Below are 13835 nucleotides of genomic sequence, written 5' to 3'. Positions count from 1 at the left end.
AAACTCAATATCTTTAAAAAATAAACACAAAAAAAAGCAATCCTAATGGCTTTTAAGTGCTTCTTCACTTATTACTTCCCATCAGCCTCACAAACACACACTCTTGTTTAAGGCGAGCTTTCACGTATTACTGTATCTCAATACTGCTTTGCCAACACTCAAACCCAACCTTAACTTCACTCTCAGTAACCAAACCAAGATCTGCTGACTTTATTAGGATTATCCCTAATTTCTCTATTCCGTGAAACCCAGCAGAATGACGGTTTAACTAAAGATAGTTCCTGAAGAAAGTATAGATTTCATCTGACTCCAGAATGCATAAAAAGCACAGACTATGTTTAAATGATCTCAGGCTTGTAGTCTGTCATGTTGATATCATTACTTAAATAACAGCAACATTCCTATTCATATGCAGGACGATGGTGCGTCCATGTTTGGAACATGTTTGCTAATATATGCTTTGCTAATATATCAAATGGTAGGTTTTTCTTGACGTTTGTATTTTATTGTATATGAACTGGTACACAGGGACTTCAACCCCTACAAATAGGAGCATTCATTCCTCCAGAAAAACCAACATCTGGCTATTCCAGATTCCGGCTGACAGCACAAGATGGGAAAACTGAACTGTTCTGTTGCTGCTCCACAGAAAAGTCTGCTGTCATCCATCTACCATCACAATGTAAGTATAGCATTACAGATAAGGTGCTCATTTGTGTAGCTTTTCAGCCCTGCTAAGACCAGTCATACCAACAGTTACCTCAGCCTAAAGGCAAACTGACGTCACTTAAAGAAAGATTAGTGATTAGATTTGTTCAACCCCTTTAACATTCCAGGTTTATTTCATGCAAAGGCTTATTATTCAGTATTTGCAGGGACTTCAATGCAAACTAATGGAGCTATTCTTAGATTATAGAAGTGTGTAGTAAAACTTTAAGGGGTTAATTCCGATCAAACCTAACTAATCACCGACGATACATGTACAGACTCTTGTTGTGCCCTTTAACTATTAAAATCTGCCTACAGAATAGTTATAACATGTGCATGTCAGTGGTGCCCAAAGTAAAATGGATCAGCATGTAGAACTGGAGCTTTTCTGTGCACCTGCCTTCATTGCTGCATGCATTGTGATAGTTTCTCAGATCACTGTCACTGATATGTTTCACCTGAGTAATGGTAACCTGGTCAGGAGCCAGTTGTTCTGCCTGGACTTGAAGATGTTACACACCTGGTAGGTGCAGATGGTGTATTATTAGTTAAAATACATTACTTTAACTAAGTGGTAAACGGCAGTTTGCAACGAAATCTAAGAATTTTCAATTTTGTTAAATTACATGCCTCTCTTATCTAAACAAATGTGACAACAGCATAGAGAGATCACACTGTTAAGGGAAAAGTCCAGACTGAATGGAAGAAATTGCTGCTTTATGGCATTGGCAAGCTGTCAGGGCTTTAACCTTGTAAACTAAGCAAAGGGCTTGCATAAGCAGTATCTAAAGCTGTAGCTATAGTAGTGTAGAAGTATATATACACTATATGGCCATAATTATATGGAATTATTGAGTTCAGGTGTTCTGCCACACCCATTTCAAACAGATTGTAGGTAGACATGCAATCTCTATAGACAAACATTGGCAGTAAAATATGTGGGCTGTATTGAAAAGCTCAGACTTTAATTATGGCAGTGTCATCACCACAATTCAGTTTGTGAAATTCCTGCCCCGCTAGATCTGCCTCCGTCAACTGTAAGTGCTATTATTGTGAAATGAAAGAGTCTAGAAGCAACAACAGCTCAGGCACAGGGTGGCAGACCATGCAAACTTGTGTCAGCTGAAATGGTGCAAAGCATGCCATCAATGGAAGCATGTTCTCCAGTCTGATACACTAATCTGAGTTTGACAGATGCCAGGAGAACATTACCTATTAGAATGCATAGTGCCAACAGTAAAGTTTGGTGGTTAATGGAGGGATAATGGTCTTTTAGCGTTTGGGCACCTTAGTTACAGTGAAGGGTAATGACAACTCCTCAAAATCCCAGACTTATTCAATACTAAGGCTTATTATTCAGTAACTACAGGGACTTCAGGGCAAATGGGTTGAGCTATTCGTAGGCTTTAGAATTGTGTAATAAGACTTTGAGTGGGTCGGCAGGCCCATGGCCATGTAAGAGGTTAATGTTACAGTATTCAAAGACATTTTGGACATATACTTCCAATTTTGTGCCTTTCCTGTTCTACTATGACTGTGTCCCTCTGCACGAAGTGAGGTCGACTCCAGAGAACATGCTTCCAGTGGTGGCAAGCTTTACACCATCTCAGCCGACACGGCATTGCTCATTGTGATCTTAAGCTTGTGTGCAGCTGCATGCCCAACTCATTTCTTGAAGCACAATGCACAGTTCTTGTGCTGATGTTGCTCTCAGAGGCAGTTTGAATTCTGTAGATAGTGATGCAATGGAGAGTAGATGGTTTTTATGTGCTACACTCTTCAGCAGCCGTGCTCTGTGAGTTTATGTGGTCTACCACCCTGTGCCTGAGCTGTTGCCCTTTTGTCCTGTTGTCCTAGACTTTTCCATTTTACGATAATAGCACTTACAGTTGACTGGGGCAGATCTAGCAGGGCAGAGATTTCACAAACTGACTTGTGTTAATGACACTGCCATATTTAAAGTCACTGAGCTCTTCAGTACAACCCACTTATTCTACTGCTGATGTTTTTCTATAGAGACTGCATGTCTCCCTGCGATCTGTTTGCAATGCATATGGTTGTAAAACCCGAACTCCATGTCCATATAATTTTGGCCCAATAGTTTATATAAAGCTACTAAGCTACTACATTACTCTAGGTACAGCTTTAGATACTGGTTATGCAAACCCTCTGCTTAGTTTACAATGTGAACAGCTTAGATTTAGTTGCAAACTACCATTTTAATTCTAAGTAATACACTTGCTTAGTTAAAGTAATATATTTTAACTTAGAACATGCTTAGGCCCCCTTTACTATTACTGAAACACATCAATAACAAAGCCTAGATAAAAATTTAGTGATATCAGAAACTATCACAATGCATGCTGCAAAAAAACGCAGATGCACAAAGACGTAAGTGTATGTGTAATATCTATAGCTGGTGCACTAATAACAGTTAACTCCTGTGTTTACAAAGTAAACAAGAAACTGTAGAGCCAAAAGTCTATATTTACACCATCACATTACTCAGTGTGGAAAATGCTGCAAAATAAGACCAAACAGCTCATATAAAAATAAACAGAAAAACAAAAAAAGTTATGAGTGTTTGGGAATTGGTCAGTGTACCTGACCATCCTCCCACTGCTATATCTCTGCATGTTTTAGATGCAAGGATGTGGCCTCTGGGTGACCTCAGGTGTTTCAGAGCTACAACATAGATGATTGTGGTTGTCTTCTAGTCTTTTTTTTCAGTTTTCTCAAATAAACATTACACTATACTAATTGCTTTTTTTTTAAATTCCTCAACTGGTAGTCTAAACATGCAAACAGACTCTTGGCAGTTACTACGCACTACAAGTGGCTTCCTGCCTGGTAGTGCATGGCCTGTCACTGACTAAGCACACTGCGCACCACACTGTGTAACTAATTCACTCAAACTCTGTGTAACAAATGATGCCCTATCACATTGAAATTAGCAGAAAACAGAAGCGCATGGCAGCAAAGGGTATCTTAATGTTTAAAACAGTACCATTTACACGTACATGTGAAATGCTAGTGAGTGCGTGAGATACAAGGCGGTCATTAGTTTCAGATGACTGTCGGAGGGTGTGACAGTATCTGTAGAGCAGCACATTAACACTACGGTGATAATGCCAAAGCGACACAAAGACTCGCCTCATTCAGCTAGCAGATAAAACACTGAGCTAAAGCAAAGCCTGCGGGAACGTCCACCGTGAGCAAATTCACATGCTTAACAATCTGACGTTTTCTGCTCAATTTATTCTTTTATTTACACATATTTAACCAACAGGTGTGTGTTATGAACATCATCACAGCTATGAGTTGGTCACAGCTGTGATTTCAAGGATGTAAGCTGCATGCGAATCACTCCCCATTAGAGACACAGTGCAATATACACTACATGTCCAAAAGTTTGTGGACACCCCTTCATATTAGTGAATTCAGCTGCATTAAGGTGCTGACACAGGAGTTTACATGCACACACAGCTTGTATAATCTCTATAGAAAAGCACTGACAATAAAACAGGATGCTTTGGAGCAGCCACACATAAGCCTAAGGTCACCATGTCCAATGCCAAGCGTAGGCTAGAGGGGTATGAAGCCCCTAGCACTGAGCTGTGGAACCAGAGAACTGTGTTCTTTAGAGTGATGGAGCACCAACCAATACCATTGATAGATTGGAGTGCTGTTTGTGATTCAGAACTAATCATCCAACATAAAATAATCTCCCTAGTGCTCCCACTGCTGAATGCAATCAAATCCTTACAGGAACATTTAGTGTAAAGGCTTCCCCTGAAGAGTAAAGACTACTGCAAGTTACTGCAGCAAAGGGGGACAAACTCCTCTTTAATACTCTTGATTTTGGAAGAAACACTGGATGAGCAGGTGTCCACAAACTTTTGGCCATGCGTCTGCCATTGTAGTGTTAAAATACTAAACAAACATTTTTTTTGAGTGTTTGATTGCTTTAATACACCAGTTTTGCAAAGTAAATGAAATAAGTAAAGCAAAGGATGCCCACAAATATTGTTTCAAATGTATATAATGATATTAATACTAGCTATTTTCTCCACCAAATGTATTGTCAAGTGACCATTGTTGTGTCTTAGCAACCAACGGTCAGTGAAGCGATTCCGAGCTGGTGAAAAATGTGCCATCATCAGATAAGAGCACAGCACAGAATAAACTGTTGTATAAGTTTCGCTTCTACATTTTATTTTGTTTTTTTTTCTTTTTTTAAATTGATAAATTAAGATTGTCCATCCATTGTTCCATGCATTTGTCTTCCCATTGGTCCATTCTTCCATATAACCTTCCACTTGTCTGTCAATCCATCCATCCATCCATCCATTTGTCTGTCCATCTATCCATCCATTTTCTGTCCATCCATCCATCCACCTACCTTTCCATCCACTACCAATCCATCCACCCATTCACCATCAATCTATTTGTCTGTCCATCCATCCATCCTTCCATACCATCATCCACTTGTCTGTTCATCCACCCATCCATCCATCCATACCATCATTCATCGACCATCCTTCTGTTTCCCTGTCTGGGAAATCAATATGTCTAAGAATTACAGCAGAGAGGAGCTGAACGCACACAGAGATACTTGCCCACATACTTGTTGTCCCAGTTAGAGTGAGTTAGTTTTTTTTGTCTGGCTGACACGCAGTCTGACTACAACCGTCTCTCCCCGAGAGGGACTGCTGCGAGGTCACATTCTGGCCATGAGAGTGAGGCTCACTTTGTGTGTGCTGCTTCCAAACGGCAGCACAACACCAGGCCAGCAACTGCACAGCCCCATGGGTAATCACTCGGCCTTTTTAAAAGAACCAGGACTGGAAGAGATCCGCCGAACGCATTCCCCTGGGTTGAGTGAGCAAGAGTGTTGGAGAAAACTAATAAAAGAGCTCTGTATGCTCTCTGGAGTGAAGCTAAGTCAAAACCTGACAAATCAGAGAGCTCAAGAAACCCAGGAGAACCAGAAAAGATGGTCTATATGTTTGAAAGAAGTACTGAAGGACACTACTGACCAAAAGTATGGAAACAAGAGAAAGCAAATGGACTTTTTAATCCACCTGCCACAGTGTCTGATTTTTTTTTTTTTTGCCATGAATGAAACCACAAAGATGGATTTGACTGAATATTTTCCATGACAGTTTGAAAAAAAAATCAAGCTGTATTTTAGGATTTTAGTAAGCAAATTTGCTTCTCAGTACCATCATAAGTTTTCATATTTCAGAACCATCAGATGTCTAAGCTTTACAGTTCACCTCATGGCAGTGTAGAGCCTGTCTCTTATGTTTCTAATCTGTTCAATCCAATGAAGCACACATAGAAAGACTACTGCAGCCACCTAAAGGCTTCCACACACCGGACAAGAACAACAAGCAACACAGGAAGCATCAAGCTCAAGTTCATTAGGACGCTTACAGACTGAATGAAATGAAACATTCACAAACTCCCTGCTTTCAAACGGTATGAGGTGAGAGAAGGAAGAGGACCAGAAAGAACCCATAGACGTAGACAGCAAAGAGAAGCACCCATGGACACAAATACGAATGAGGGTTGGGTAGGACCTACGGATGTAGGTAAGAAAGATCAGCAAGACCTAATGGATGTAGACAGGAATGAGGACCATGAAGAACCCATGGATGTAAATAAGAAGGAGGACCAGAAAGAACCCATGGATGTACAGAAAAAGGACCAAGAAGAAACCATAAATGTAGGCAAGGACCAGGCAGAGTCAATGGAAGTAGCTAAGAAAGAGGATCAAGAAGAATCTATAGAGGCAGATGAAAAAGAGGACAAAGCATGAACCCATGGAAGTGGATAAACACTCATTTTTCATAGTAGAACCAATCATCTCCTGGTTAAATGACCAGGAAAAAAATTATTGCGTAATGAATCATACATAGACATGTATTAAGCATGTAATAAATTATAACATACTATAGAAAAGTTAACCATAGAGGTAGACAAGGACCGGGAAGAGTCCACGGATGTAGGTAAGGAAGAGGATCAAGAAGAATCTATAGATCTAGAAGAACTGAAATGGCTGCAGTGAAGCTGCCAAAAGAGCAGTAATAAAGAGCAAATAAAAAGATCTTCGTAAACATGTCACTGTTTATCTCTTGGAAAAAAAAAACAAAACAAAAAAAAAAAAATTTTTTTTCTTCCCTCAGACTTTGTGTTACTTCCGAGCATCTGGCGTGTCATGTACATGTGAAGGGAAAGAGAAGAAAAGAAAGTATCAGCCTCTAGCTAATCAGCACTGATGGCTTTTGCTTCACTGTGGCATCCAAAACACAGGAGGAAAGAGGATGCGTCTGCAGAAAGCATGTACAATCATCTCGTACAGCAAGAGCGTCCCACTGATGAAGCGGCAAGCAAACACAGCGGCACTGCATCTGTCACCATGGAAAGATTTAAAACGAGACGGATCAAAAATCAATGTATGAGACAACACAAACAAAGAGACAGTAGCCTAATCGTGGGGGAAAATCCACCTTAATCTAGTCAACATAACGATCCTCAAGTCATCCTGAGGGTGTGATTGAGGGAAAGACGTGTGGTGGGAGTTTGTGAGGTTAACCTGTGCTGTCATCTACATATCGTAGATGCTGTAACAAAGCCTCACATCTCAAAAGTAGTACCTTTATGACAGAAGGAGAAACATGCTTAAATTTTACTGCACAACACCATATTCCAAATATTTCTGGACTGGGAATATTACAAAATGTTCACTCAAAGGCTATATGAAGTTTTCATGTGGATTAAAACATTAGAAAACCCTGAAAAAAAAGTTTGTAAAAATGTAACTAATTATGTAATGAATTATACATTTGTTATTATATTTAATCAGTAATTAGATCAGATTTTTGTGGCTTTTATTAAGTCTGAAAAGTTTAACCTAACACACACTGTGGTTTTTAGAAGCAGAAAGCAGTCAATTCCTTATTAAATCAACATGAGACTTGTAACTGTGTAATAAATCAAGTGTACAGTAAGTAAGTCTGTAAAGTAAGAATAATTGATGCTAAAGATTTCAGTAGCAGGAAGACAATGCTGGGAGACAGCAAAGTGGTGATGCGGTGGAAGATGAAATGTGGAGGATAAAATTCGGATGCTTACAAGGACAAGGAAGAGTCAGTGGATGTAGGTAAGAGAAAGAACCAAGAATATATAACGTAGATGAAAAAGAGGACAAAACATGGAACCATGGAAGTGAATAAACACAGTGTAATTTTTAATACTAAAAGCAGCCACTTCCCCATAAAATGATGAGGAAATAGTTATTACTGTGTAATACATAATGCATACGCATGTAATAAGCATGTAATAACATACAAATAGAAAAGCTAAAGATTTCAGTTGCTACTGCTAATGGAATACAAGCCTGGGAGACAGCAGAGCAGCCCAGAGGTGTGAGATGAAATGAGGGGGATGAAATTGGGATGCTTATAAACGATGACGCTCTAAGAAGACGTTCTTAGAGCTCTTCAAGTGTCGTGTTGATAAACGAGTTTACAGAAATCTCAGGCCCAAACGAAGGGCCTGTCTCACCCCCCAGCCCAACGCAGCCCACCTCACCGCTCTTCACAAATGTTAATTTATCAGCATTAGACAGAACCATCCACGGCCATCATTAATCCAGCGGAGTTTGGGACCCAGCGGCCGGCCGTCTGGGGAGCGGCTCCTCTCCGTCTGCTCAAATGACTGCCATCGCTCACCGGCCCCACGCCACAGGGCACAGAATACACACACACATACACAGACACACACACACACACACACACACACACAATCAGCCCACGGAACCCAGCATCACACACCAATGTGTGTGTATGAACAGACACAAATTCATATAATGTAATAATGTCTCAAGTGGTTGGCCTCACAAAACAGACACCCATGCACAGGAGCAGGAGCGCTCATATATCGTCCTAATCAAATCGCTGCTTTGTGTGACATTGCTGGTTATGAGGTGCGGCGCACACACACTCATATACGCAGTGCTCCACTCACACTCTGCCCACTTCAGCTCTCAAAACACGACGAAATTCAAACAGAGAGGAAAAAAAACCTTGTAACCCTTTAAGGCCAGTGCAAAAAGTGTTCAGTCTGCGCTTCTCCTTTAATACCACAGGTTCTTGGTGCTGTTTAGACTTGTGATATTGTGATGTACCATCATCCAATCGCACCCCTTGCAAGTGATAATATTTCATGCTGTCACAAATTGCCTCCATTTTGAATGGCAATTTCAGTTCATTCAGCAGAGCTGTGACTGTTTGTAATGAGATAAAGCCATAACCGATCCAGCAAAGGCAGTAAAACACGTATTCAAAACTTTTTAAAGCACATTAGCCAGTGTACTGACTTGATTTCATTTGATTTGTGGTTGTAGTGATGACAAATGAAAGCTATAATCTAAATGGCTGAGATTTCCCACTGCGTTATTTATTTTCATGTTCCAAACCGCACACTAGCACGTGAAATAGTGCATATACCATTAGAAGTGCACTCATTAGTGTAGTAGGTGAAGTACAGAAGTGTGGGGTTTGGGACGCAGCATTAGATCAGCCAATGAGATGCGTTCAGCAGCTCCAATGGCTGATTAGCTTTGCTGCACTGCACATTAACTGCTCAGTAATAGTTAAACATCTCCAAACAAACGTTTGAGGGGTTTGTTGATTAAGGATCATTTATTTAGGCAAATTGATGTATTTATTGAGGTAAGTCGATGTTAGCTTCATATTCGCCAACTTTTAAAATTCGTTCTATGTTTAAGGCACCGCAGTGTAACTGCAGCACCATTTAAGGTGGAACGGAAAATTCAAATGAGAAACCGGAGAATAAGAAGCTGTAATATTTACGTGCGAGTTTATTAATTAAGAGCTTTGGCAGATTTGGTAGCCACTTTTATTAGTTTCTATAAAATATCAGACACTGCAATGTTCTGAACTCTGGAGATGTGCAGGTTATACAGATCCAGTCCATCAATCTAGCTAATCTTCTCATAGCGATTCCTGGAGACGCATCTAAAGCGTCTACATGTCTTTAAATCTTTAAGTGGTCATTCTGGTCTATTTTGCTAGGTTTTTATCCACTTGTAGGGTTGTAAATGCACTAAAGGTGATGAGACGAGCTCTATCAGAGCACAGAGTTACAGCTTGCCTACTGAAATGGCAATGTGGTCATTTTAATGACTTAATCAAATACTATGATTGGCCTATTGACAACACACTGACAGAAAAAAGGGTAAGGTACGCTGTAAACAGAAGTCAAAGTAGTGTGAAGATACATGGCCAATACTCGTTTTTTTAAACACATGAGGTTAAATACATGTAAATAAACCATACATATCATCACTGTGGAACAAAACCTTCTATCTCCAAAAAGGTAACTTTACAGTTAATGTTAATTTATTCCATCCAATTTTGGACCATTTCTATTGGCCCTTCATTGTGAAAGTTTGTAATAATGTAAATGACAGTTTGTGATTTCAAATTATTTCAAAATATGAAAAACTCCAAAAATGGAGATTGGACAAGGTTTTGTCTTGGCTGCAACAAGATATCGTATGTATGATATGTCTACTGGACCCCTGGAAGAATAGCGGCTATCACATTAGCAACTAATGGGGATCCTAAAAATAAACAAATAAACAACACACTGTGTTTCAAGACTGCTCTTATTTTACAAAAATAGTGTGCAAATTCAGGTTATGAAATTGATCAGCTATTTTTTCCAGACATTTGTTCATGTTTATGTATTTATTAGACTACTTTAATGGCTGCTAGTACTCAGCAGTTACAGTAGTCAAACTGTTTAATTACAGTAAAAGGCAGTATTAATTTCATTAAATGTGTCTGGAGTCACAGTTTTTTTTGTGTGTTGTTTTGTAAGTACAGGGTAATTTCCATCCATGGAAACTGACCGTGTAGTACATATGTGGCGGACAGCAACCAGGCTGAAAAATAATGGAATACTCCTTTAAGGCCCTCAGGCTGGGACTGCCATAACATGAACTCCTGCCTGATACACATACATGCATCTCCTGCTTTTATAAGCCTGCCACACAGCCTGGAGCCAGAGAGAGAGAGATACTGACAAAGAAGGAAAGAGAGAGAGAAAGAAAGAGTGAGCAAGAGAGCTGGTCCACCAGCCTGCCACTGTTTCACATGTGCTGTCTCGCTACCATCACAGTGTTGGACAGACAGAGAGATGAGAGAACATAAATATCTCATTATTGCAGCTCATCAGCAGAGAGAGAGAGAGAGAGAGAGAGAGAGAGAGAGAGAGAGAGAGAGAGAAAGAGAGAGAGAGAGGAAGCAGCAGAAGGGAGGAACGAGGTACAACACGAGACAGTGTGTGAAAAAGAGTGGGTGGACGTAAGCACAATAAAAACAGCAGAAATGTGGACTCGGAAAAAAAGGAGACGGAGGAAAAGGGTGAGAAGCTAAAAGACAGAGACAGAGAGAGAGAAACAGAGAGAGAGAGAGCATGTGCAGCACTATAAAGGTTTAATTAGGATACAGCAGAGGCCTTGTTCTCTTGTTAAACTACCTGTTATGGTACACGACAAAATCTGTTGCCTTCTCTTCACATTAGCCAGTGACCGCTTCACAAGAGCGCGCGCTGCTTAAAACGGCTGTGCTAACAAGCTCACAAAGCGGTGGTCCGCATGGTATTTTTACAACAGGGATGACCCCCACCTCGCCCTGGTCTGGGCCTTTAGTCATTATCAGACTAGAGCTGTTGCTATAAGTTTCTGGATTGTTATCTTGAGATAACATGATAAGTAACTCATTATTTCAAGAAAACAATTTTGTTATCTTGAGATAACAAGCTAAATAACTCGTTATTTCAAGATCATTTTGTTATCTTGAAATAAGATAAATGGCTCGTTATCTCAAGAACACTAGTTATTTATGTTATATGAGTTATTTGTGTATCTTGAGATCACAAGATAATTCATTTGTCATCTTAAGTTAACTTTTGTTATCTCAAGATGATACATAACATGTTCCTTCAAGACAACAATTTTGTTATTTTGAAATAACAAGATAAATAACCTCAAGATGATGAGTTATTTGTTATTCATGATATTTGAGTTATATGTGTATCCTGAGAACACAAGATAATTAACTTATCTTAAGATAACAACTTTTGTTATCTCGCGATAACAAGATAAGTAACTTGTTATTTCAGGATAGCAATTATGATCTCAAAATAACAATCCAGAAAATTATAACTACCTCATGGCCTCCCTGAACTTCCATATAGACCAAATAAAACTCCACATAATGAAAGCACCTGTTAAGTGTAGCTTAGCTACAATGTTACGTTGCCTCGCTCTCAATTTCAGTCAAATTCATGACTAATAATTTTTAAAAACAGCCTAATCAGTTATGCAAAAATGGAGCCCTGCTGCGTGGCCATGCCTTATTAACACATGGGAACAAGATGATGCATGGCCACGACTTAGTAAGGCGCGGGAACAAGATAATTAAGTCGTGAGAATGAGATCATGCCTTACTAAGTCATGGCCACACATTAGGACCCCGTTACCATGCCTTACTAAGTCATGGCCACACATTAGGACCCCATTACCATGCCTTACTAAGTCATGGCCACAACTTAACAGGATGTCACCAGCAGGGCTCTGTATGCAAAATCCACTGTAAAATTTCAATAACCAATCAAAACATTCAAACAACATCCTTAAAGGGTTTAATGTGGATAAACTTCAGACGACATAAACCAACCATACTGGCCTTGTGGACCCAACTTGCCATTTTTAAACATACTATAACACAAGGGTGCCAACTCTTTTTGTCTTGGGGGGCCAAATGCAAAGTTTCGAGTGGGACGAGGGCTACGAAGAAAAGCAATAAACAAATCAAGAAGGCAGACAGGTATAAACTAGAGGTTTAAAAATGGGTTTTATAACATAACACTATATTACTTGATTCCATCTTCAATTCCATATTAATACAAGTGGAAATAAATGAACACCTTAAAAATATGGCATTTTATGCAGATTGGAGGAAGCAGGAAAGAGAAAACAGTTGCATTCCATCAGAAGTCACCTTGGTCATGATGGATCAGTGAGGGTTCCACGCTCACCAGCCGTTCAGACGGGTTTTAAAATTAGAGCTGAGAGGCTGAGTGAGAGTGAGGGCAAATATCAGACATGTATAGAGATAAAGAGTAAACAGAGAGAGGGGGAAGGGGAGGGGGAGAGAGGTAGAAACAGATGTGCACTTCCTACTAAACTGCCCAAAATATGAATTTATTAGAAACAAATATTTTAATCAATTTGAAAAACAGATAAATAACTTATTTATTAGGAGGGCGTCCATCAGCGTCTACTGCAGCCAGATATGTGTACGAGTGCCATTCACTCCGGGACAGTGAGTGACCACCACACCACAGCCTTTTATGTATGTATATATTTAATATAGATGTCCTTTTTTTCCCTTCTCTTTTTTCTCGTTACTCACATAAATATATTTGATAATTAATGTTTTTTCTTTCCTGTTATAAACTTACACATATTAAATAGTTTTTCTTTTATTATTGCATATACTTTTATATTATTAATTGATAATTAACCCTTTCTTTTTCTTCTTAATTGTTTCATTGTCATATATTAATCTTGGTTTTGTATTTTGTTTTTTATTTATTTTATTTATTTTTGTTTTTTATTTATATTATTATTTTTTATTATTAACTTTTAATAAATAGATCATTTTTGTAGTGCTTTGACAATACAAATGTAAATTTGTCATGTCAATAAAGCAAACTTGAACTTGAGAGAGAGAGAGACCGACTCATATCGGTGCCTTTCATCCTCTTGCTCTAGCCCCATTACATATGCTCTCTCTCTCTCTCTCTCTCCTCTCTCTCTATCTCTCTCTAAAACCTTTTAATACGATGAAGAATGCTATGATAACAAATATTCATGCTAGTCATATTATTCATCAAAGTCGCTGCAGCTGCAGAACTTCATTGCTGGCTTGTAAAAGTTTCATGAGACAAGGTCATTTCCTCAACAGATCAGTGTTCATACATCAGAGCAGCGCCGCTGTCTCTCTCTTCCCTTCCCTCCTTCT

The 13835-nt window shown here is 39.3% G+C and overlaps 1 protein-coding gene across 1 annotated transcript in view; it reads right to left on the bottom strand.

Annotated features, from left to right (window-relative positions):
- Positions 1-13835, bottom strand: part of LOC118796783 (ephrin type-B receptor 1) — a 388416-nt gene that overhangs the window by 237569 nt on the left and 137012 nt on the right. The gene's annotated exons all lie outside the window — the stretch shown is intronic.

Source organism: Colossoma macropomum, unplaced genomic scaffold (assembly GCF_904425465.1).
Source record: "Colossoma macropomum unplaced genomic scaffold, Colossoma_macropomum, whole genome shotgun sequence".
Lineage (NCBI taxonomy): Eukaryota > Metazoa > Chordata > Actinopteri > Characiformes > Serrasalmidae > Colossoma > Colossoma macropomum.
This window is presented reverse-complemented; position numbering and strand designations above follow the sequence as displayed.